Source organism: Microplitis demolitor, chromosome 3 (genome assembly GCF_026212275.2).
Source record: "Microplitis demolitor isolate Queensland-Clemson2020A chromosome 3, iyMicDemo2.1a, whole genome shotgun sequence".
NCBI lineage: Eukaryota > Metazoa > Arthropoda > Insecta > Hymenoptera > Braconidae > Microplitis > Microplitis demolitor.
Window position 1 is genome coordinate 3,999,012 of NC_068547.1, and position 27,560 is coordinate 4,026,571.

Consider the following 27,560-nt stretch of genomic DNA (forward strand, 5'->3'; position numbering starts at 1 on the left):
CTATTTCTATTAAATATAAATTTATTTAAGTATTAAGACTCCAAACCGGAGTGAATGCAGAATGAAATAAAATCACCGTCACTCTAAAATCACTCTGCCCATAAAAAAATCCCTATTTACTTCACATGCAAAGTGATTTTTTTAAAAACTCCGAAACTCGAGTGACGGAGTGAATCTAAATTGAAATAAAATCCGATTTTTAGTGTAGATTCATTATTTTTAATTTTTTTTTTTTTTTTTACACAAAGGAAGTATGTTAATATAACATAAAAATTGTAAAGACTTTTTTTTCCAAGTTAACCCTTTGCTCAAAATGATTATCACAACGATCCTTGACCAATTTGTATAAGAGAAAATGTAAATGAAAGCATAAAGTATAATTACGTGTATAATGTCAGTTAATGAGATCTCACGGAGCTTGGAAAATCGTTGATAGTGGATGGTTGGGAAAGAAAGCAGCAGTAGCAGCATCGCTGACAGTTAAGATTGAGCCTTAAAGTAGTAGTAGTAGTAATAATAATAATAGTAATTGTAGTAGTAGTAGTATAAGTATAAACTCCTTGAAAATTCGTTTTTATCCCGAAAGGTCTTAGAGAATAAGAGAGGATCACAGAGAGAAAAAAAAAGTAAAGGTGAAAGAGAAAGAGTGTAAAAGATAGTTGTGCGATAGCGAGTGCAGGTTAAATAAATGTGAGCAAAGGATGAGGATAAATATAAAGATGAAAGTATATAGAGTATAGGAAGAAGTCAAGGAGGTGGCGGCGAAGGTGGTGACAAGGGTGGAGATAGAGGAGAAAGAGCAGATTACATGCTAATGTTCCGAGTCTCAACTGTCTCAAGAAGCTGGCTTCGATTTATATAGCCAACGGAGACGTTAGTTTCTTGATATATAGTTCTATCCTAGTCCGCCGCCACCGTCCTCACTTCTGCGTTTTAATACCATTACCTAATGGATTTATTTCCAATATCAGACTCTCGATAAAATTGAAAAATAAAATAAAAAAAATTTTTTTTTCCGTGTATATACAAAAGATCAAACCCGAGGAATATTTTAAAAGCCCTCGGTACCCGATATCTCGTGAATATCAATTTCTTCACTTCGTAACTAATTCAATTATTAATGAATAAAACACGGATGATATTAATACTAAGAGCTGAAACTTGGGTTTTCTTATTTCTAAAACCATGCAAGTATTTATTTTTTATTATTTTAGAATTGTTTATTTATTGCAACAATTGCATGTGCACGTGGAGAGAATTTACCGTGAAAAGTTACTGGCGTACTCGCTGTGCATGCGGAACACTAGGTCACATCGACAAACTTTATGTGTGACGGCTTTAGGTTAAATCTGAATTATTTCAAGAAATTTATAGTGGACATTGTAAAATAGAGTAAGTTGATAACATATATTAAAGAGTAAAATAATTCTTCTTGCGCACACATAAAAAAATCACCGGGAAAAAACATGATTCAATATTATAGTATATTCATGATTTGTTATATTATTCAGCAAGTGCTGAGCATAAGGCAAAGTTACTATTTTAAAAATATATATTCAGTTGTAATTGAAATCAATTGAATTGATGGTACAATTAAAATGGGTATAAATGTAGTATAGACATCAGAAAAATTTTAAACTATAAGTAAATAGAGTAAATAATTGAAAAAATAATATTTACGAAAAATGCGCGTATTGATTTTAAAATTTTTTTAATTCGCATTTTGTTAAATTTAATTTTATTAATTATTTACTCTATTTATTCATAATTTTGAATTTATCTGATCTCTGCTACATTCAAACTCATTGATTAAAAATGAGGTTGAAGTTAGCCGACGTCTCATAATTTTTTGATTTTTTTCAAACTATAAATTATAAAAAAAAAATATTTAAAAAAATTGCACTTATAGTTTTTCCAATTTTCTATATGTGCATATTTTCAATTTTTTTTTTTTTTTTCATATTAAATTAATGAAAAAAAAATCCGAAAATTGTGAATTGTCTGCTAACTTCATGATAATTAATTAAAAATATGTCTTTCTATTTTTTTTTTTTGTAAATTCTATAAAAATAATAAATGACACGTGTCAGTATAATAATGAGTGGCAATGTAGCAGATATAAGACAATTTTTAGATTACATACAAAAAATTAATCAATTTAATTAATAAAATAAAAAAAAAATAACGTCTACTGATTTTAAAATTTTTTAAAAGTCAATTTTTCAATTTTATGGGAAAAAGAATTTATTTTATTATTTTAAAGTTTTAAAAATTGTCAGATGTCCGCCAACTTTGCTGTCATTTATAATAAATTTACGTTTACTAAATAATTTAGTAAATTATTTAATAATTTGTGTCTTTAATTAATACCTAATTTTTTATCATCCATCGATGGGCTTAAAACTTTTAAAAATGCAAGCTTGTATAAAAAGATATTAAATGAACATGACAATTTTTTGTGCGAGATGTACGAGAACAACTTACTTGACATTTATCTATAATTTTGTCAATTGACAATACTTTAATTAACAATTGTCGCCAAAAATAATTTTCCATTCACTATTAATATTTATGCTTTCCATTAAATATTCCTTATTATTCATCAGTAATTGTTTTCATTACTTTATATTTATAAGTAAATTAATTAATTATATAAAGTCTTTAATAAATGCACACATCAGATTTGTTTACAGTTGCGCCATTTTGAATAATGTCTCCTCTTAAAATACGCGGGAAAATTTAAAATTTGATTTTTCCAATCAACTAAATTACTAGATGAGTCTCAAGTTACTTGACATCTTGGTTTTTGAATTTTTTTCAAAATGATAAATTATAAAAAAAAAAATATTTCAAAAAATGACACCTAAAGTTTTTTTAATTTTCTATATCTTCATATTTTTAGTTTTTTTTTTTCGTAATTTATTTGTTAAGAAAAAATTGTAAATGTCTACTTACTTCAGAATCATTCAAAAATTCAGACATTTAGACATTTTCAGAATTTTGTAAACAAATCAATAACAAAAAAAAATGCACGTGTAAAAAAGTACAAAAACTATTAGTGCAATTTTAAAAATAATTTTTTTTATAATGTATCGTTTCAAAAAAAAAATCCAAAAGGTATTAAACGTCAATTAATTTCAGTATCATATAAATATTTATATACCAAATAAAAATCACAATCATCATAAAAAGTTAATTGCTAAAGAATTTTTTTATGTTAAAAAATGAAAGTAAAAAAAATTAGCCGTTAAAAATATTTTTAAATGTACTCACTCGTCCCGCCATTTTCTTCCTTGCGACTAAGTCTCGTACATCACCAGCACACAAGTAAATGAATTAAAAATATAAACACTCACTAAATAAATTTAATTAATGTAACTATAATGAATCACTAAACTCCCATAATCACTGAGGAATATTATTTTAAATAAAACTTGGTCACTCAAATACTTTTATTTGCACTTAAAAATTTCAACAACTAACATGGCGTAAAATAACACGAGAGTTAAGCCGACACTGAATTTAATTTATTCGAAAACTTACATTCTCTGATACACATAATTTAATATCTCAAAACGTTTCTCATTAAAGAAATAATAATTTAAAAACAACAATACATTTTTAATTATGTGTCACAATAATTGAACGAGTTATTTTAACGGATTTAGATGACAATGACGACGCGAGCCTGGATTAAGCGGGAGACTGGCTAACTTCGGATACTTCCAAAAGCTTCCTGCGCAACTGCGTCTCAATTTTATCTCTACTGCGCATGGCATTCCAACCGCTCCTACAACTGCGCAAGTGTTCAGTCGTTCAGTACCAACTTCATCTTACCGCCATTACAGTGACGCGTACTCGGACATTTTTAACTCGCGATTAAAATAAATAAATAAATTTACTGTTTTTTCGTTTAAATAAATTAAAACTCGTGTCTCTAAATATTTATCGTCATACAACGAACATTTTGTGATAATAATTTACTCGGTATCTAAAGTATAAGTAACAAAAAAAACTTACAAATAATTCGTGGAATTTTTTCTATTGTCCGGCTGCCGACGTTCGTTTGCGTTTCTTTTGTTTGAATTAAAAATCACTTTAAATAATTTTTATGAAATAATTATTTTTGTACAAAAGTGTTTTAAAATTATCTGTGATGTGTACAGTTGTTAATATTTTTATCAAGTGATCAGTGTTAGAATTTTTTTTTTTTTTTTTTTTTTTTTTTTTTTTATAATTTTCTGTGCCGTCTGTTTGAAAATTTTTTTTTATGATCCTGAAGTTGACAGGCAGTTAAAAATTTTCGGATTTTTTCTTCCAACAAATAAGTTACGAAAAAAAAAGAACTAAAAATATGCATATTTGGAAAATTTAAAAAACTATAAGTGCAATTTTGTAAAAATTGTTTCAATATTGTTTTTTTTTTAATTTATGGTTTTGAAAAAATTCTAAAAATTATTAAATGTCGGCAAACTTCAGTATCATTTTTTTTTGTAATTGTGAATCGTGTTTTATGTGATTGTGTTTTATAATTAATATCAGTGATCAGTTTGTGTTATAAATTCAATGAGTGTATTTTATTGTGAAGATTTATTGAGTTATTTAAATTTCGTCTCTGAGTTAAGCTGCAATGAATTTACTACGAATGGTGAGTTTTTTTTTATGTAAATAATTATGAGTGTGAATAAAGCAGACAATTTATAAATTTTAAATAAATAAATTTTAAAAAATGCATGTGCTGATTTTTGAATTATCTAAATACGAGTGTGATGTTGCAGACATCAGATTAATTGAAAATTATAAATAAATAGAGGAAATAATTTTAAAAATAATATTTATAAAAATTGCACTTATTAATTTCAAAATTTTTTGTGTGCGCATTTTTTAAAAATGTTATTTTATTAATTATTTACTCTATTTATTTATAATCTAAAATTTGTTTGATGTCTGCTACATTCACAGTCATATCTAAATAAGTATTTTTCAATTTTTATTCTACTTACATTTTATGTATATATGCTAAAATTTTTTAAATTGACAATTATCTACTACATTCACATTCATAAATAATTATTCATTGATTCTTTATGATCAAACAACCACTTATTATTTATAATAATTAATTTCAAATAATGGGTATACTGAAATGCGCTTCGAGTAGTTGTAGCTTTTGTTGCTAATACGGGCTATAGACACATTTCTGAATGTACCCAATAAATAATTTATTGCAATTATTAGCATATTTAATTTTAAATTCAAGGAAACAGTAGCGAGCAATCGCAAATTCTATAATAACATCAATATTTTATTATAAAAATAAAAATTTCATGAGAAAATAATTTGTAATGATTCTAACAAAATATTTACTTTTTATAATTTAATTAGACAATTCGTTGCTATATGATGATCCTCAAGTTAGCAGACAATTAGTAATTTTCGAATTTTTTTTTTTCTCCAAATCAATTACAAAAAATCAAAAACTAAAAATATGCATATGTTGAAAATTTTAAAAACTACAGGTGCAATTTTTTCAAATATTTTTTTCTATAGTTTATCTTCACAAAAAAAAATCCAAAAATTATTAGACGTCTGTTCACTTCAGTATCATTGCAATACGAGCAATCATAAGATTACACAGTTTAACTTTACAAAAAGCTGAAAAGTTTTTTTGTATCGCTTAAAATGGGTCTCAAAAATTTTTAACATCTAAGATGTCTAGTCTTTTTTAAATTATATGTTATCATTAGGTGACTCTAAGAGTGTAAAACAAAAAATTTCGAAACTAAAAATTTTTCAGTCTTCAAATTTTAACGATATTTCTTTAGAGTTGTCTCTATTAATATTTGATATCAATAATAATTCTGACTATTCATTACTATTAATCATTAAGCTCAAAAGTCGATTAATTCATTATCTCTTAATAATTTTTTTAAGTGGTTTTTAAGCCTTCAATAGTAAATTCAAAATTGGTTGCCGTTACCATTTAATTCAAACAAATAAAATTTGTGGCAATGTTTTTGCCCCATATATTTCGTGATAATTAAAGATAGAGATAGTCACAAAATTACATTGAATAATGCTGTAAAACAGGAAAGTATGTGTTCATGCGCACACACATTACGGAGAGCGTTCCAACATTCACGGTTTACGAAAGAGAATTAGGGTAATTAATTAATGTAACAAGACCGAAGTCTGAATCTTTCTTATAAGATAACGTTTCTTCATCCTTTTAAGTACATTCACGCGAGAGAATTAAGATATGAGGGTATTGGACAAGATGTACTGTAAAAATTGGGAGGGATTTCGGAGTAATTATGGATTTTAATTCAATCCAAATTCACTTCGATTCAGAATTTTAAAATTAATAGTTAAAATTAACTCTTTTTAGGAGTGAAGTTTACTCTGATCTGGAGTTTCAATTTAAAATAAACTCCCCTTCGAAGTTAATTTTACTCCAAGGAAATTAAATAAATATTCAGTCATCCGCTTCACATTAACTCTGAATTTACTCCGAATTTAATCTGGATTCACTCGGCAAATTTTTTACATTCTAAGGGAAAAACGATCTTAATGAATAATTTATAGATAAATCGAAAAAAATATGAACCAATATCATTATTTTTTGTTTATAATTTTTTAACTATTTTTAAATAATATTTGTCATCCCACTACGCATCAATTTTTGTACTAACGGGTCTAATTAATTAAAAAAAAAAAAAAAAAAAAAAAAACCGAAAATGATGTGATACGTATTAAAAATAAGTTTCATAGTAGTTGAATAATAGGAGTCAAGTCAGGTGTCCTAGCATGACAATAAACCTCCAGGAGTATCACCTCTCTCATTAATCATGTTTATTATGCAATCTTGTTCGAAATTTTCGAAAAAATTCAATGAAATATGCAATTGAACTATTTATCTTTGATCCTTCGTTCACGATATCTCACTATTATTTAAATTAATTGTTTAATCGTAATTACCTCTATCTCTTATATTGAACTCCGGTATCCGGTGAATCAACGGCGTCGCACAATAGAGCTGAGGTCGAAAATCACCTTTATTTATTTACAATAGTGGTTGTACGTTACAAAACCCACAAACAAACGTACTAGCACCATAACTCGATCTTAAATTGGATTGTTTCACATTTAGGTAACATTAAAGTGGATTTTATCAAACTGTATTAGATTTACAATAGTAATTTCTTATTCGTAAATTTATTAAAATAAACTCGTTCCAACTCTAACAACTCATGAGACATTTAAACGTTACAATAGTAAATGCACTGTTTTGTAAAATACCGCGTAGAAGTAATAACACGAACAAGCATAATAATATTTCAAGTCTCAACAAACGTTACACGTTTTCGTTTACGCTTACTCTGAGCGTTATCTCTCACGGATATCAAGTATTATTAAGTACCAGTTGTAAATTAATAGTAAAGTTAATGAGAAACAACTTCATTTCATGATAACAATGAACTTTAAATAGTAAATATTTAAACGTACTCTTAATTGTGTACATTTATATATTATTTTACACTGTAAAAAACGGTGTTAAATTGAACTCACGCCGATGTAGTGGTGTTACTTCGTGGTATCATTCAACCGGCGTTAAAATGGTGTACATACGGAGTAAATTGATTTTGATTTGAATATATGAGGGAGTTAGTTAAGTGTTTGACGATCTACAAAACTAAAAATGAAAATAATAATAATATCTTATTAAAATTACAAAATTATTCTTGATTGAGATAAAAACAATTTTATTACAAATAAAATGAGAAATGACACTTTCATTAAACTGAAAAAATTGCATAAATTTTTGATCACATCAAATCGAATATTTAGGAAGCATATTGTAATTATTTTCATTATAACTTTGATAATTTTCATAAGGTAATATCTGATTTAAAGATAATAAATTATTCATTGGTACTGTAATTTTATTTTTCTCGCTGATTTAGTTTGCAAAGAGACTTGAATCATAATAATCTTCTTTCCATATTTTATACAATAACGTTGTGGACAAACACTCTTTGGATTTCTCAATAAATTGATAAATCTGTTGTATCATTAATTTTTGAAACAATACAAAATTTTTTGTATTTGGAATACGATTCGACTTCTGATACTTTAAAAAAAAAAAACTACTTTTTCTAACACCGCTTAACAATAGGATATATTTTAAAACTTTTTTTGGGGTTTTTCGAGGTTTCGGCTTTCATTTAATTTTTTTTTTTCAGTGTTTAAATATGTATATTTTTTTATTTTATTAATTTCAACCACTTTAAAATAATGCAAAAAAAAAAGATAAATTAAGTGTACAAAACATCAAGAGTAAGCGATAAATTTTGTCAGTGCTTCAGGACTTTTAAAAGTTAAGAAAATATTTATAAAGTTTACATGTTGCTATTTCTAGTGATTAACTAGAATTGGTAACTTAGAAAAAATTACTTGTTTTAAAAGATAAAGGCAAGAAACTTTAAGATTTAAAATATCAGTCTTTTATTGTCCACAAATATTTTTTTCCAACAAGTTTGGTACACAGATAATTTTGCCGTAAAATTTAACAGAAAATTTTAGATTGCGTTGTGATAATTAAATAGTATAAAAAATTATACTATTTGTCTAATAAGGACATGTAGTTAAAAATTTCCGACAATAAGCTATACTTATCGTATACAGAGAGACAATCCGCTTCGCAGTCGAGGTGTGCAATAATACTTTAAAAAAATAAAATACTCTTGATTTAAGAAAAATAATTTATAGAAAATTTTCAATTAACTTTCAAGAAGCTCGAAAACTACGGGAAGTTTCGCGGCAGGCTTGCAGGGTCAACCGTTTTTCAGATTTTTCACAATAATACATGTTCGATTAAAAATAAAGCATCAAACTCGTTCATTAGTGTTTCTGTTAATGTGTTTTCCACAAAGTGTTAGTGCGGTGTACAAAAATAAATACGATTTAATGTGAGTGAAATGCGCAATTTAAAAAATTCGACAGTAGAGTTCGATCTCTCCGCTTTGCGTTAGAGGTGTGCAATATCCAAAATAATTCATTTACAAATTCTACTATCAAAAATTGTATAATTTAAACTAATGAAATATGTAGACGTGGGAAATTTTTTTTGTCATTAGAAATTTGAAATTTAAATAGAAGAAATTTTTAATATTTTATTTTGTAATGAACAAACTTTTATTCAACAATAATTATTGCCTAAGAGATTGTAATTTTTTGTCGAAAAACAGTTTTATTGCAAATTTTAAATGAATTAATTTCTTAGATCAAGAATGTTTTTGTTTTACTAGGGTTTAAAACTCCTGATAGCAATCATCAGCTATAAAATCTTCATGGAGTATTTGATAATAATCAAAAGCTTTTTATAAAAATATCATTAAATATGAACTTGTATAAATATCACACATATAATATTAAAAATATATGTAGAAATTTTCTTAACCGAAAATAATATTATGTCTTGTGAAGCGTATCAAAGGTAGATCAAGTTATAACCGTACAGTATGAAGAGCAGACGACGGACGGGCATAAGTAAGGTCTACGACCCGTGTCGTCGAGCAACCTTGCTACTTTCTGCCCTGCTTCCTCTATTTTCTCGTCTATCTTCAGCCACGATGCTTTTGCTTATACTTTGCCCAAGCCCAGACATCGTCTCTACACTACGGTAACGTCGCCAACAACCAAGACCATATCCAAGACGAAGACAACCTTCTGAGACGTACGAGTAACTATCTCAAAACCCGAATTTAATAATCGCTTCAAATGCAATCTATCGATCTCATCTTATACGACCTAACTTTTATAGTTTTTATCTTTTTCCATTTTAAATCAATATTTTTTTTTGTTCCGATAAACTTTTAAAATTTACCACATGTTACGTTGATTTATAGTTTCATACGTGAGATTTTATTCCGATCGAGATTGAATCTATGTCTGAGTTTTACTTGTTTTATTATTGGTTATAAAATAAAAATATTTTCAAATGAAATTTGAATAAATTCGTAAATTATCACTATTATCATTCATTATTCAAAATAAAGTATAGCTTAAATTTATTGACACTTTTTATAATATTTTATTAAAAGTTTTGGTATAAATTACTAGCCAATAAGTTGATACTTGAGTCAGCATTCACAATTTAAGTTTGTTCCTACGTAAATTTAGTTCATTATCACTTGAATGTCATCGTTAAATAATTAATATTCTGAAATAGTGTGATTTTATCTTATGTTGGTAAAAAATTTTTGCAACTTAATTATGAAGTTTAATTTTTACACTGTAAAAAATTTGCAGCGTGAACGTGGATTAAATCTAGAGTGAATATGAAGCGGATGACTATTTATTTATTTAATCCCTTCTAAGTAAAATTTACTTCGAAGAGAATTTCATTTCGATATTAAAACTCCGAATTGGAGTGAATGCGGATTCAAATAAAATCTGTAATCACTCCCAATTCACTCCTGATTTTTTACATTGTATCCGACAATGATAATCGATTTTAAAATAGTTATTGTTATTTTTTTTTAAGTTTATATTTTATTATCTATCACAATAATTTCATATATATATATATCAGGGTGGTCGTTAAAAATTAAATTTTCTCAGGTGCCCCATAAAAGCTTTTTTCTAGTGAAAAAAAAAAAAAAACGTGGGGAATATAGTTTTTTTTTTTTTTTTTTAAGTAAAAAAAAACACGTGCCGAAAAACGATCAAAGTTCATTTTTCGATACAAACGCGTTTTTTTTAAATATCTCATGAAATATGCAGATTAAAGGAAAAAACCATAGGGACAATTTTGTAGGAGATTAAATTCTTGAAAAAAAAGGCATGTTCATTTTTTCTAAAAAATGTGTATTTATGAAGATATTTTAAAAAAACTTTTCTAGATCTTATCAATTGGGCATTTTAAGGATAACTAATGTTAAAAACAACGTGTTTTCATGAATATAGACAACTTAGTAGCTTGTAACATATCAATTGTTAAGGCTTGTTACAGTTTCTGTATACTAAGAAAAATGTTATTTTCAGAATTTGTAATCCTTAAAACACTCAATTCATCAGATCTGAGAAAGGTTTTTCAAAATATCTTCATAAATACACATTTTTTCGAAAAAATGAACATGACCTTTTTTATCAAGAATTTAATTTCCTACAAAATTGTTCCTATGGTTTTTTTCCTTTAATCTGCATATTTCATGAAATATTTAAGAAAAACTGCGATTGTATCGAAAAATGAACTTTGATCGTCCTTCGACACGTGTTCTTTTTACTTAAAACGAAAAAACTAAATTCCTCATGTATTTTTTAACTAAAAAGAAGCTTTTCATGGCGAGTCTGAGGAAATTTAATTTTTAATGACCGCCTTAATATATATATTTGTCATAAACGCGATAGATTTGTTTTATTTTAAATCAAAATTTTTATCACTTTCCGAAAATTTCGAATATTTTAAAGTTTTCCAAGTTAATATTTTAGTAGAGAGAATATATTCAGTAAAGGTCAGAGGATTTACAAAAAATTCATTTCATTTTTATGACACAGAACGTTGAGCATTTCTTATGGGTCAAAGATTATCATGGTCACACCTGCAAAAAATAAGTCGTCGTGTAAAAAAATTTCATAGTGAAATTTATTAAATTGGTATTTAATGCAGTTTAAAATGTTCAACCATCTAATACTAATGTCTTAGTTTATCTACGAGTACATTTGTGTTAAAATTGGGTTGAGCAAAATAAAATATCTAGAAATTTCGGTCTCAGTTATAATTCGTTTTTTCTTTTCGTAGAATGCATTTTACAAAAAAAATTGAAAATACGCATCTAAATAATTATATTCAGAGGATTATTCACTCAACTGCATGTCTATATTAAATATATTTACTTTGATATATTCCTCATATTTCATCGTGATCTTGACAATGATAACTCTCGATCAGGGTTATATAGACAGCATACTAAAAATTTCAATAAATCTTGGCAATAGCCAATTCAATAAAAAAAAAGTGCGAAATAATCTTTTAAATATCTCCAGAGACACGAAATTTTTATTGTGATTGATAAACAGACATCTAAGTGATCTCATAAATATTCCATTACTTACACTCTAGAAAAATAATAAATCAAATTTTATTGTGATAAAAAAAAATTTTTTTTTCATTTGGAAAAATTTTTCATCGATTTATTTAAATTATTCAATCAAAAATACAGTACCTTAAAGTACAAACATCATAATAATATATTCATGAATGCTACTAGAATATCTAAAATCCTCAACACCATAAAAAAATAAATAAATTACAATTTTATTTTATTTTTTTATTTCTTCATCGAGTTTTTTTTATTTTTAAACAAAAATTGATTATTTATATATTTCATGATCTTGTCATAATACAATGAATAATTCATAAAAGTTGTATAATGCAGCGTAGCGTAAGAATAAACACCAGTAGAATAAGGGGAGGGTGGTTGAATACAACAAGAAAGGAAGCGAAGAGAGGCTGAAGTAGTAGTCTGTGTAGTTAGTTTCGTGGTTGATGAGTTTTCAAGTGGTCACTACAAAGTAAGACTATATAATGATATATGGTCATTTCTCTCTGTTTTCCTTCTCCAGACAGACCTTTCGCACTTGATAATATCCTCTGTCTTTACACTTCCATCGCCACACACTTATACTTGCCTTGTAAATGTGTTATCTACATTTATTTACTTTTATTCTTATTCTTGTTCTTTGTTTATTTATACAACCTACTCTAACTCACACACTCGTGTCGTTGTTAACTATTTGTCTTACACAATACTACCCAAATTTACAACTCCAATAAATGAAAAACGTTTCCACTTTAGCTTTGTCTGATTCTACCATTGACTTTCTACTTATTTCCACTTAGCAAATATATATATATATATATATATATATATATATATGTATATTAAATTTATGTACTTATATATGCATATGTATGTGAATAGGGGAGCCTGGGGCACGAAGGCCCCCCTGGGGCATAAAGGCCCTCTTCAAAAATTAGGTAAAATTTTTTTTTTTTATTTTCCGTCAAAGTATGACCTTCATAATGTTTTTAGTATATTTTAAGTCAATACGTGATATGAGGGGCAAAACGGACAACTCGAAAAAAACATTATAAAGAAAAAATTATTTTTTTTTTATTTTCCGTCAAGTTAATTTTTTTGTGACAATTTTTTTTTTTTAATGGTCCATTTTACCTCATACATCACATACTGGCCTAAAACGTCATAAAAACATTATAAAGGTCATAACTTAACGGGAAATAAAAAAAAAATTTTTGTTGATAATTTTTTGGAGAGGAGGCCTTCGTGCCCCAGAAAAAAAACAAATTTTTTTTTCGATTTTTTGCAAAATTTCTACTTATTCTTTCGATATCGACGGAAAATAAGTGAATTTTATGGTTAAAAGCCACAAAAAGAAAAAACCGGCTTAAGGGGGCCTTCGTGCCCCAGGCTCCCCTAAATATATGAAATGTATGTAGAGATATAAAAGTGAGTAAGCGAATCTCAACATACTCTCTTGTCGCTTTTACCAACGTTTGGTTCTGTTTGCGGTCGAGTGGACTTTAATGAACCCACCGAACCACGTAGATTCATGGTATCCTTAACAAATAACGAGTAGTCAAAGTGAATATGCGAGTTTTTTGGTTAATTATTTCAACCATACTAATAATGTATATCTATATGTATATTGTAATATATGCATATGGACATATAATGTAGTTAGTATATTCGATATAGAAATTTTTTATTGACTTTACAGCCAATCAAGTTTGAAAACAAAATATATATATATATATATATATATATATATATATATATATATATATATATATATATATATATATATATATATCATTTGTAAACAGAGAATAATTTATGGTGACCATTATAATATATCATTGGAATGGTTCCCATACCGTATGGTAAATTATTTTTTTGAAATATCGATAATGGGAATGGCACCTATACAAATTATAGTAACCATTCCTATATAATATCTAAATAGTTCCTATAAAATTGTAGTAATAATACTCACACTTCTATAATAATCGTTACTATATAACTATAGTATCATTACTATATAAATATGGTAACCATTACCATACATAGTGATAAAAAGATTTCTTAGTATTAATTTTCAAGTTCAAATTACCAAAGAATAAATTGGAAAGATCTTTAGTTGGGAGACCGAAAACAATTAAAACGATAAAAACTTATTAATGTTATCTATGTTAATATAAATTTTAAAAAATATATACAATTAACTATTCAAAACCTAAAATAATTTTTTTAATATAGATAATTCTGTGTCAATCGTTTCAACTCATCGTTCTCTTTTTATAATAATAAATATAAAAAAACTTAGCGAAGTAAGCTCAGAAGGAATTAAATTTTAAATTATCTTTGCAAAGTAAAATTGGATAAGATAAAAAAAAAATAATAAAAAAGTGATAGTAATAAAAAAAGTAGATCGGCAAGTGAACTAGAACCAATAGTTGATAATTGAATGAAAATTAAATAAAAACCAGTTAATAAAATCAATCGAGTATAGCTGATAAAAAAGACTAACATCAATTAGATTGGAATAACGAAATTTTAATATTTTTTTGTTAAACGTCATAGTGATCTGGGCAAAGGTGGCTGGTAGCTTCAGAGGGTTTAATACTAGATATACGTGCACTCGCCTCGAAGTTAGTTCTCACTATATGGTGCTGCAAGCAGAGAGTTTCTATTCGCCTGCAACGCACCCGATTCTCTCTGGGCACTCGGCTGGCAATAATCGGTCTTCAGCTAGCTTCTGTGGTACACTAGCCGACACTCAGCAATTCATGCATTTCGCGGGCCTACATAGTTCTGATAACCAGGCGTGTTACTATGTTTATAGATACATCACATTCAGTAGTTTGAGGACGCGAGGAATGGCATTCAAAATTACGTGACCGACTCGAGGACAATTTCCCTCCACAAACTAACCAGTAAAGGCAATTCAAGTCTTTGTTATTTCATGTCTATTGATTCCCATTCAAATTAAGATAAAATTTTTTATTTTGCTATTTTTTAGTGTCACTATTACTAAAATAATAGCAAACCCAAAGGTTTCATTATTTTCATTTAAAATTGAATTTTTATTATTTTTTCATCAAGGAAATTGTTATCGTAATTTAAATAAATTCAAATTGCTATTGATTAATCATATTGATTTATAATGAGAAAATGACATGTTAGACCCATAAGTCAGTCAAAAATTAAGTTCAATTATTGATTGACTTAAATATCAATATCGACAATTTTAAATTTCCCGCGAAATTTTGTAAATTTACTTTTTATAAAAAGTGAACTCATACTAATATTCTGCAATTTTTACTAAAGTGTTGAAGGTCGAAAATTCATTAACTATTTTTAAATAAATATTCTCATATATTGTATCTCACCTTCTGACCTTCACGTATTCGAATATATCGTGTCGTCCTAGATCGGGCAAGATTAGGTTTGATTTCACGATCTGACAGTCCCATTGGTTGCGTGGTTATCATTCGATATAAGACTTTTTTCAGTTCTTAATAGCGTTTCATTCATAATAAAGTTTTATTTCACTAAAAATCCATTAAAACATGTAAAATTTGGTTTCTATAATTGTGATTCCTTTATTATAAGATGTAGTCTTGATTATCACACTGCAAACTATAATACTTTTTTTTTTTAACGAGCGAACCGTTTTTCCTCTAAAAACTGTAATTTTTCCACTGCTCTTTTTTCCGTGTACCTTTCTTACCCTACGTTTTAATGAACCGTAGTCTAATTATTCAAAAGTGTAGGGAATACCAAAAATATCGATAACTTAATATTGTTCGGTTTAAATTATAATTTGAATTGAAGTCAATATCTACATTTATAATAAGTAAGATATCCAGTTTATCAAAGTCAATAAAAATGATTAATTTCCTTAGTATTTCCCATTTAGCTTAACGTTCTTTCACATTCATTAAATGAAATTATTGAAATTCCAAAGACTGTAAACTTAAGTCATTTAAAAGTCGTTTTTAAGCTTTGAACTTCTTCGTTAATGTGATTCCGGTTCTTTTAATGCTTTAATTTATCTTACAAAGCTACAGGTCATTGAAAATGGAAAATGGTTCTTAAATTATCATAGAAATAATTCGTGTATTCCTACACGGAAAGAAATGTCAAGTAAATATGCCTATGCAGTACAGTAATAATTACGTCACTCTATAGTTTGTGTATAAAAGTGACAGGACACAAACTATAGAGTAATGCAAATATTACTGTGCTGCATAGACACGGAGAAAAAAATAATGTTCTGAGAAGTATACTGTATAGTTACAGTAACAATACGCAATAGTTATCTACTAGATTGTTACTGCAACGATCTACTGTATCGTTCTGACAACAATACGGTAGATAGCTCTGAGACCTATACCATATCGTTCTGAGCCTTATCTGACACACGTTTGGAAATTTTTATCATTAATAAATAAATGATTAATAAATAATTTTGATTAAATAAAATAATTTATAAAACTGATTTATCATTTGCAGCCTAAATAAATTCAAAATATAAATACAAATATATCTTTTAATTTTTGAGGTTATATATGTGAATATTTAAATATAATATAAATTTAATTAATTAAATTAATTTAAATTGATTTTTACATAATTTTCACAATTGAAATATATAGCAGTTTTATTAGATTGATCATTGGGTAAATAATCAGTAAGGTTATAGATAGTTAACAAATTTTAAAAAAAATGAACTCGAATTATTATATTTGAAAATAGGCGCCAAAATGGATGTTTAATTAGGTTAGACGGTGGCGTGCAAGATGGCGATTACAAAAAGTCGTATAGGGCTCACTGCTATCTAATAGATAGTTACAGAAACGATACGATATTTTTACCATAAGTATACGTATCGTTGTGGTAACAATCTACGAGTTGCTATACTTTAGATCGTTCGAGGAACAATATTTTTTTTTCCATGCATATTCACTTGACATATTTCTCCGTGTATTAGATTTTTTTTACACTCAGTACCGGATATAAACTTTTTTTTCCTGTGCTACGGAAATAACAATTGCTTACATAGTTTTATCCTAAATTAACTTGAATTGACTTGAATTGTAAGTTCAAAAAACCATATACAAAGTAAGGGTTTCTTTTTCTTCAAAAAATTATATTGTTGAGTTTATAAAATATAATAACTTACCTAGAACTGTAATTAGTCTTTCAAATGTAAAATGAAAAGATCATGAAAAAATAATTCAGTTTCCCAAATTCGTTAAAAATAACATATTCTATTTAAAAAATACTTTTGATAATAAGCTTTCGTAAGAAGTATGAATTTTACATTACATCCATTACATATCCATATATGTATCGCTTTGTATGATCAACATTATTTTTAATGAAAAACCTCCATTCCCCTAATTAAATTATAATTTCGCGATTTATGAAAATAACATTTCTATCTTCACACTATTCATAATGTACTAATGTAAAACCATTATCGACACCTGTGTAAATTTAACATAATTGAATTTACATGAGCATATTTGTATGTTATTAAATATTTGGTTAATTTTGCAAAACTATTTTCTTCCATGCATTAAAAAAAATTACATGCAATTTCTTACTAAATATCACCATATTAATTTATTTGAAAAAAATTTCATTAAGCTTCGAAATTCTAATGATAATAATAATAATTTATGAAATAATTAAACTCACTTAAAAAGATTAAATAATTCCGCCCAACTCTCGAACGACTAAAATTTATCTCATAAATAACGCGCTTTAAATAGTTCCATAGACACTCTACAAAACTTTTAAATGCCATCCAGGTGATTGGGAAAAACTATATAAGCAAATAATAATAACAAAAAAAAGAAGAAAAGGAAAATAAATAAAACAAAAATTGTAAGTCGAAAACTTGAATGCGGGTCTTGAGTTATAACTGTGCCAGTTCCGCATTGTTTTCACCATAAAACGGATCCAGTAAATCGGTTCATCGGTCTTCCTTTCTCTTTCTTTCTCTTTCTTTGTGTACTTCTGTCTCCATAGTCGGTTGACTCGCTCACTCATACTCAAAACTACAGTCTCTTTGTTTGTTATGGCATCTCGCTCGTTCATGTCGACCCGTTCCAAATTTTCGTAGTCTACCTCTTTGCCCCTTTAGCCGCACGTCAATGCCTCTTCTCTGTCCCTCACGGTCGTCGACGTTCTATATAGAACATTGAGCCACACCGGCAGTAAGCGAAAGAGAATAGAGAAGGGAGAGCCAGGCCAGGCCAGCTAACCCGGATCCCGAGCCAGCAAGAGCACAAACACCAGGACCAGGACCAACACAAGCTCAAGCACAAGCACAATCATCAACGCTACTGCTAGTTCAAGTAATAGTAATGGAAATAGTAATAGTGGCTAGAACCAGTACTAGTACCAGTACCAGTCCCAGTACCAAAACTAGTACCAGTACCAGTATCAGCTCTTGTCCTTCTCTTATTATATCTTTCTATCTATCCATCTCATTCACTTGACAACACTCTGTACGTTATAATTCTAATTCTCTATCTCTTTCACTCATTGGTTGGTGCAGTATGGAACTAAAGCTCATCCACAACCTCAAAAACCAACACGTTGAATTCCCTATACCGTGGTTGACGGATTTCTATCATATATAATGTCATTCTACTAGTCGAATAAGCGTTGCGACTACGTACGACGACGTACTCACCGATTGATTATGAATTTATGAGTAAGTGAATAGTTGTTAGAGAGTGAGAAAGTAAAAGAGAGGAGAGAATAAAATTTAAGGATGAGTAAATAATAAAAGGATGAGAAAATGAGAGGGTCAGGAATACGTGCCCATATATTTCTTTTTCACCCTCTTTTGTGTGTGATAATCTCGATCATCCTTTTTACACTTTTTTATTTTTTTTTCTATTTTATTTTCATTGAGCTAATTTTTTTTTTTTAATTATTATTTTTAAACTTGGTTTAAACATTTATTATTATTATGGGATGAATTTTTCTAAAGTATTACAAGTACTTTTTTTTTTTAATGAAAAAATATAAAAGAATTTTTTTTTTTATTTTTAAACTTGAATACAAAGAAGATTTTTTTTTAAGCTGGCAAACCACACTTGAGTAATTGTTTAAGACTAGACTCTTGCAAACTCGACAAACTTTATATACCTTTTTTTATGGTTTTTGATATATTTTTCTTTTTTGATTTATTTGATTAGAAATTAAGTTGTAAAATAATAAGGGAAAGAGAAAGTTGTTAAGAAAGGTTCAGATTTTTTTTTCTTCCTTTTTTTTTTGCCAGAAAAGGAAATTTAATTTATAAGGGTTATTTTTTATTTTAATTGAAATTACAATGGATATTTTTCAGCTCTTGCAAAAGCATAGTTCACGTATTGCCGAATAAAAACTACAGAATTCCAGCAAACTCAGCGGATTTCACCCTTTTCCCATTTATCTTAAAATTTTTTCGTGACCCCGTGACTTTATTTGAGAAGTTTTTGTGAGATTCAAATAAAACAACAAAATTTTATAATTTATTGATTTATTTTATTTTCTAAGCGAGTTTGTTAATGCTTAATTAACTTCTTGCGTCAAACTTTTTTTTATTTATAGATTGAAAAAAAATTATTATTTTAATTCAGAAAAAAATAGATTTAGAATTAAATTCAAATTTGAATCGGGATAAAAATTTTAATTCAGCTCAATTATCAGATAAACAAATGTATACATATATAAATATATATGCAACTAGTATACAACATATCACAGAATCTTATCTAAGTAGTCTTACTCGTAGAAAATTTCTCTTGAAAGAGCTTTCAGATCCGTTGTCCGTGCTCGGGCGAATCGCATCCGGATCGTCTAGATTCGAACGTCGTCTCGGAACTGCTTTGAAAGATTTATACCAACCCTTTAACAGGATATATATATTTTTTTTATTCTACTTTTTTTATAGCATTTATTTATAAAACTTTTCTCGCTTTTTTATTTCATTTCATCTATTTTTCATTTTCTACTTTTTCTTTACAACGGTCTCTTGTACTAGCCCCTGTCAGTTATCCAGCAGTCGACGATACACGACGCTATTCACTGACGTACTTACTCGACAGATTGCTATTGACGCTACTACTTGATGTCTGCTCGTACAACTACCACTACTACTATTACTTGTTTTATTCCTTGTAGTGCTGCAACGACATGTTAGTGGCTATATATATTGGATCAGACATATATTCAATGATATTTCAAATTCTCAAGTATCTTTTTATTCACTTTATCGATTTTCATTAAATTCATTAATAGTTTTTATTCAGTTATTATTATCATTTTGTTTTTATTGAAAACTATGTAAGGGAAGGGAGGGCAAAACGAATCCCCCAAAAAATTAAGTGAAATTTTTTTTTTTCAAAATTATTCTAAACCGTAACTTTGGCGCTTATCATATTTATTGTGCAATTTTGATTATTCCAAAATTGTTTCTGAAATTTTCAGTGGACTCAATGGTTTAATTATTACGAACGGAAATAAACAAAGATTGACCGGATTTAAATGCACAAAAATCCATTGTTTCTTTATAGTGGTCCCATTTTACGCCCTTCCCCTACAGGACTTTTTACCCGCTCTCTCTACAGTCGCTTGAGAAATAGAATATAAGGAAAACTACGTGAGATTCTCGGAACCGTAATTTATTGTATTTAAAATTATCACTTAAAAACTTGTGGTATAGAAATGATTTCAAAAACTTTTTTCAATCTAAACATATAAATTTTTGACAATTTTGAAGCTTTAAATGACAGCTTAAAATTTTTAAATTCAAACCATGCATAATTCAACTTGCATTCGTGTGAATGATCGCAAAAATCTCAGAAAATTTTTTTAGAATCTACTATACGAATAAATTGAACACTAAAGTAAAAAATATAATTCAAATTTGAATATTCAAACATTCCAAAATTTTGATAATGTTCAAATTAAAATTTTATAAAATAGGATATTTTATTTATAAAACTCAAATCTAAAGTCTTATTAAAGTTAACCACTTTCAAAAACTATGTATATTAACTTGTCAGTGTCATATTTTTTAATCCCATAATCCAAATTTTCTTTTTTCCACTTTCAAAAGTAATAGATTTTGATTAACTTAAAAAATCAGTATTTAATTGACCAATTTTGTTCATAATTGCAATCACGCGTATTAAATTTGGTCATTAAACATTATATATGCTTAGTTAATGATCCAACAAAAGTATATCATAATTTTTATCTGTACGTGCTTAAAAGTTACAAGTACTTAGCATCTTTATAATAATACCAGAGAAAACGTCTTGATTTGCTATACTTGCTACGGGGTCATCAGCCCGATTCTAGCTAGCGCTGTGTTGTGTAAAATTTTTTACTTACACAGAGTATAATTTTTAGTAGTTAATGTCATTGTCGTACCTTTAATTTAATTTTTTTTCAAATCAATTAAATTAAATGCGGTGAACTAATTAATACTGCGGTTTTTATCAGTCCGCATTCCTTCATTCAACGTAAGACAAAAACAGTTTGATACTTTTTATTCAACGTATTCTATTGACTTTTTATTTCTTCATATTTTTTATTATTCGTCTTCTCTTTTAAAACGTATTTATCAAAATTTGTTACAAATAGAGAATTTTTACGAATTTGTTTCATGAAAGTTGGTACCAAAGTTTAGATTTTTGAAACCTTTTATTTGATATAAATCACTGAGATTGTATTTTTCGATAAAATCTATAGAATTTCACGATTGAATTATTTATAAACTTATAAAATCTTCAAGTGGTCTAACTTGCTACCACTTCCCCTATAGAACTTTCAAATAAATTAAATGCTGCAACATTAAAAAAAATATATATAAAATTAGAGTATCATTTAAAGTTATTAAACTTCGAGAGGGTTCGATAACTCATTTTTAAAAATAGATATTGATAGTGAACTGAAGAAAGCTATAATAGATCAAAAACAAAGAAAGAACCAAGCATCTGGCAAGTTAAAGGTTCAACCCATTTCTTCTAATACTCAATGTACGATTCAACAACTTCCATGTGATTCAAATATTTTTTTTATTCTCAAGCGACTCCATTTTTCCCACTTAGGACTCTTCAACCGTTGACCCTATCCTACTACCTCATTCCTCTACTTTTCTCAGTTACTTTTTTTATTCTATAACATTTTTTTTTTTTTTTTCATTTTCCACAAGTTTTACCGAGTAATCTGACCTGACAATAATTTTTTTTCTTTCTCCCAGTTACTCATTCCCGAGTATCATCGACCTTCTCCTCAAGTTTCACTTGGTATTTTTCTCCTCTCTTAGATCTTTATGTATGCCCTTTAAAAAAACTATCGTATTCATATATATATTTATATGTGAGTACATCTACCACAATAAACAAGAAAGACATCTAAACAACGTGAGAACTTAGAGAATGCCAATATTGATATAAGTAGTGTTCTATTACATGCTACCATAAAACTGCAGAAAATTGGAATTATTTTATGGTGCTTCAAAGTCATCTTACGTATTATAATATCAAACCTTATAAAAAACAAACAAATTATAAAGCAATAACAGTAAATAAACTCGGAAAAAAAAGAAATGGAGAGGGGAGGGTTTAACCCTTAGAGAAAAAATTATCAATAGTATGAATTTTTGCTTATATCTTTTAATTTTATTTAGTCTCTAAATGAATTTCTGATATTTATGTAAACCAGTTATAAAATGTAGAGAAAATGTTCACTCCTTAAAAATTTCAAGAGATTCATTTTTTAAAATTAGTTTTACTTTGTACTAAACATCAAACGAGTATTTAATAACGATATGAATCAGCTATAAAAAAAATTTATAATGTAGGGTAAAGTGAAATGAAATTTTTTCCCTCGAAAACGATCTGAAAATCTTTTTAAAATTTATAATATAAAAATCGAAAAAATACTTTAATTACTCGACAATAATAGAAAAAAAATTGCTGTAAGAACAATACCATTAGGTTCTAGTAACCATGTAGAGTTTAAAAAATCGCAGATTGTCAAGAGATATTTTCAGACAGTGCTCCCCACTTTTTAAAAATTTTCAATGATTTTCAACTGTCATAAGTTTATCAAAATTTTGTAAATTAATTTTAAAAAAACTAAAGCATTCATTGAAAAAAAAAAACAAATTACTTACAGTTGACGTCAATTAGGAGTTAAACAAAATTTTTTGAATAAATTTCAGTGAAATTTTCCTGTCAATTTCACAATTCGAATTTTCATGTTTTGTAGGCTAAAATTTATTCAAAAAAATTTCGTTTAGCTCCCAATTGATAACAACTGTCAGTAATTTTTTTTAAATTTTATTATTCAACGAAATTACGACTACGTGGTCCTGTTTTCAATTGACAGTTGAAAGTCATTGCATATTTTTAAAAAGTGAGAGGTACTGTCTGAAAATGCTCTTAAGAATACTTTTCATTGAAATTGAAACGAATTGATGCAGCAACTAGTATTGCCAAGTTAACGATACATTTTGCTATGACAACCCTTTAGATGGTTATGATAGCCACACTTTTTTTCAGTGTACGTTAACCTTGACAAATTTTTTTTTTAATTTACTGGTCTGAATTAAAATTTCTTTAACTAGTACATGAATATACATATAATTTGTTATGTATCAAATTTATGCACAAATATTATTTTTTAAAAAATTAAATTATATTTTCAGCCGCGAACTTTTGAAAAAAACAGAATCGTAGAAAAATTAAGTTCAGTCAAAATTTTATTTTATTTGAGCATAATAAATTTTTAATTACATCAATAAATTATTTTGTTAGTTTCGTTTAATGAAATTTTTTATTTGAATTAGTACTATTAAATCGTTAAATATAGGGGATGTTCGAACAAAAAGGGGACTAATAAAATCACGCAGTTTTATTGACTTTGGTGATCTGAATCTATTATGTTATACTGATGCTTAAAGAAAATAAAACAAATTATTGCCATTAAAAAAACTTATTATTGCGGGCATAAAATCTGTAACTAAACAAAAAAAAAAGAAACATTTTTTTTTTTTATGTTTTGTACATTTTTAAAGTGGTTTAATATACATGTAGATTTGATAAAAAAATATACTTGCTAACAATACTGATTAATAAAAAAAAAAAATCAAAAACTTTAATTAGAAATCAATGTCAAGGTCTTAGAAACATTTAATACCTGTACATAATAAACCGGGGTCTAAAAAATCTCATCAATTATATAACTCAGTTACACCAGAGTTAGGTGAAGCCCAAGACCCAAAATAATGTACAAAATAAATCATTGCGTACATGAATAATGACATTTATGGCATAAGTCCTTTCTAGATACTTCTCACTTCTAATGCGATCGGTAGTTAAAACTTCTACATGGAAATACTTGCTGGAACATGACCTAAAAAAAAACTTGGGGTTCTAGGGTTAAACAAATTGCAGAATATTTCACAATTATTTAACTTTAGGAAATAATGAAAATAAATATCGATTATCTTTTATTAAAAATGAAAACATTCAATCGTTTTTATAAAGTAATCAATCATTTTTTAACATAATAATATGAATAGGGGAGAGGCGGACAAATGGGACTTCTAAAAAAATTATGGATTTTCGTGCATTCAAATATGCCGAAGTAATTAAAGCAAGTTTCCAGTTGCCATGAAAATCATTTTTTTTTTTTTTAAATAATATGATAAAATCGTTTATACCTCATTTAACTGAAGATAGTGATTTTCAATTCAGTTAATAAATAAAGACGTAAAAAAAAAGTATTGAAGATCAATAACTTTTTTAAAATTTGAACTTAGTGGAAAAGACATCCCCTGTATTTTTTCAGGCTATGTAATAAATAATTTTGAAACTAAAAACTGATGAAGAATAATTTTCTAGATAAAAAAAAAAACATTGAGAAAAATACGAAAAAATTTTGAGTTACTCGAAATTGTAAAAAATGATGTTAAGAGTCATAAATGACGGCTGAGAAGAATTTTAGAAAAAAAAACAAGTTTTTTACAAAATTTTCAGTGGTAATTTTGCCCGGTCTCGATTTGCCTATCCTTCCCTTATCGATAAATAAAAAAGTAATGGTATCAATTATAACAGAATTGCAAATAAAAGATTGAGTGGCAGCTAGAGGCTGTTATTATTTAACATTAAGGTACTCTGGAATTTTTTTTTTCTTGATTATTTTCATGGATTCAGTGTAAGCTGCTATAGATTCACTATCTTTAGTCTTTATTTAAAATTGCTAACAAAAGTAAAAATACTGTTTGTCAAATTTTAGTAACCTATGGCTTTATTATAAACTGAAATTGTTAATAATTACGTATAAGAGTAATAAACTTTTTTCATGCATTTTTTAAATTATTCCAGACACTTTAATCCATCTAACTTTAGTTAGACATATAAAGTTTCATTAAACCAGTTTAGACCATGTCACGCAATTTGTGTTAATTAAAACAAAAATTCCTTCTGCATAAATATATAAAAAAAAAAAAAAAAAAAAAAAAAAAAAAAAAAAAAAAGTTTCAACAATCTGCATGTGACTTTTCAAGCTAATGAACGCAGACGTATCTCTTAGGCAGACTTTACGACCCGGCAGCCACTCATTCAAATAAAAGAAAAGAAAAACTTGACAAAGAGTAAAGAAAGTAACAAAACACTCGCCATAATCATTACTCACATCATCAACCCAAAAAACGAATTTCTCAACTAAAACGTGTACGCCATCGGGTTAAAAATCTCTTTCCATTTCTTAACGTTCTCCTCTTTTTACTTTTCTCTACTTCCTGGCCACCCATTTACCCCAAATTTCTTGTATTTCTTCGCCCTTATAAAACTTCTTAACGCTTCACTAGGAAACCGCCTAAAAATAAATAAGTTTAGCCGCTGGAAAAAACCCAAGAGTTTGAAAACGCGTGGTGAGTGAAAGCTTTCGCTCGCTCGCTTGCCTGCCTGCAAAGGTCAATGAAAGCTCTTATGGCTTTAGTGATGCATAGACACACGAAAGCTCGCGAATATACGAGAGCTAGATTCACAGTTTGAATGCCGCCACGAGCTTTTTTTCAATTTCGTTTTTTTTTCTACTCTATCTTCTTATTTTTCCTATTTTTCTACTTTATTATTATCATCTTCTTCATCACCTCTACTTGATTTTATATTACTATACATATCCACATATTGGCACACATGCGCGCGTGAATTTACCGCGCAGGTTAAATTGTGATTGCAGATGGCGTTTATGTCGTTCGTTCGTTCGTTTGTCCGTTATGCGTTAGAAATGAAAAGTAGGGTTCTGTTGAATCGTACAGTGGGGATAAGGTTTGTTGTCATAGTGGGGGCCAAAATGCTTACCGGAATTTAAGGGGGTGGGGGTAAACGAGACATCGCAGGGGTGAGAATAGTAGGATAGCAAATGTATGCTGGTAGGGGTGGATAGAAAAGGAGAAATGCTCGGTGGGTAGTAGGGTTGCCATGGGAGCTACCCGGCCGGGTCTCTAAAGCACCAGAAATCCCCAGTAGTTTTACCGCGGCGACTGTTAAGCGCGCTTCGGTTTGCTTTTTACCGTTAAAAAAGCAATGTGTGCATGTGATTATGCGTGTGTGAATTGTGTGATAAAATTATTTTATATTTATGTGAACATTTTTTAAACGTGCTATTTGTGTTACTCACGTGTTATTATTGTTGTTATAAATTTAAACTTTAATAAATACTTCATTTATTTAAATAAATTTTTAAAATAAACAATTTAGATACCGAGGAAATTTAATAAAAATTTTTTAAACAAAATTTTTTACTAAAATTAAAATAAAAATGAAAAAAAAAATATATATATATATATATAAAGTAGTTTAAATAATGTTTGTCCTTGGTATGTCGTACTCGTTATCCTTACAATATCCGCACCGTCAGTTTCACTGCCCACGCGTCGCCTCTGCATTTCCCACTGGCACTAGTTTCTCACCCAGTCGAGGATGAGATGACGAGAAAGCTTTAATCCTGTGCGACGCACTCAAAGAGAATAATCTACGGGATAAATATAAACATAAATATATTAAGTAGTTAAATAAATTAAATTTTTTATTAAAAATTTTTTTAAATTTTATTAAACCAAGTGTGAACTCTATTCAAAAAGGTGTGTTTGTGTTTTGTGATTTATCATAAATATTTATTCAAATGTTACTTTATTATTGATATTATTGTTAAATTATATGGTGAATTACTCGTTAATTATATGATGGCACTTGTAATGGTAATTAATTATTGTGATATAAATTTTTTTATTACACAATTATTGAGACGTGGTTTAGCTATCAGGCATTACGCTCCAGACGTCTCGACGCCGTTATTGCAATTCACTCGGCTATACTTCCTCGTAACTTCCTTTCTTCGAAGCTTTGGCATCTTTGCCCAGGAAATACACGTAAAATGAAAACCTGG

At 27.8% G+C, this 27,560-nt stretch overlaps 1 protein-coding gene across 1 annotated transcript in view; it reads left to right on the forward strand.

Moving 5' to 3' along the window:
- The first annotated feature begins 4,254 nt into the window (after positions 1 to 4,254).
- Positions 4,255 to 27,560, forward strand: part of LOC103580640 (dipeptidase 1) — a 132,129-nt gene continuing 108,823 nt past the window's right edge. Inside the window, exon 1 of the mRNA XM_053737246.1 lies at positions 4,255 to 4,648. The gene's annotated coding sequence lies outside the window, so the exon portion shown is untranslated. The remainder of the gene's footprint in view (positions 4,649 to 27,560) is intronic.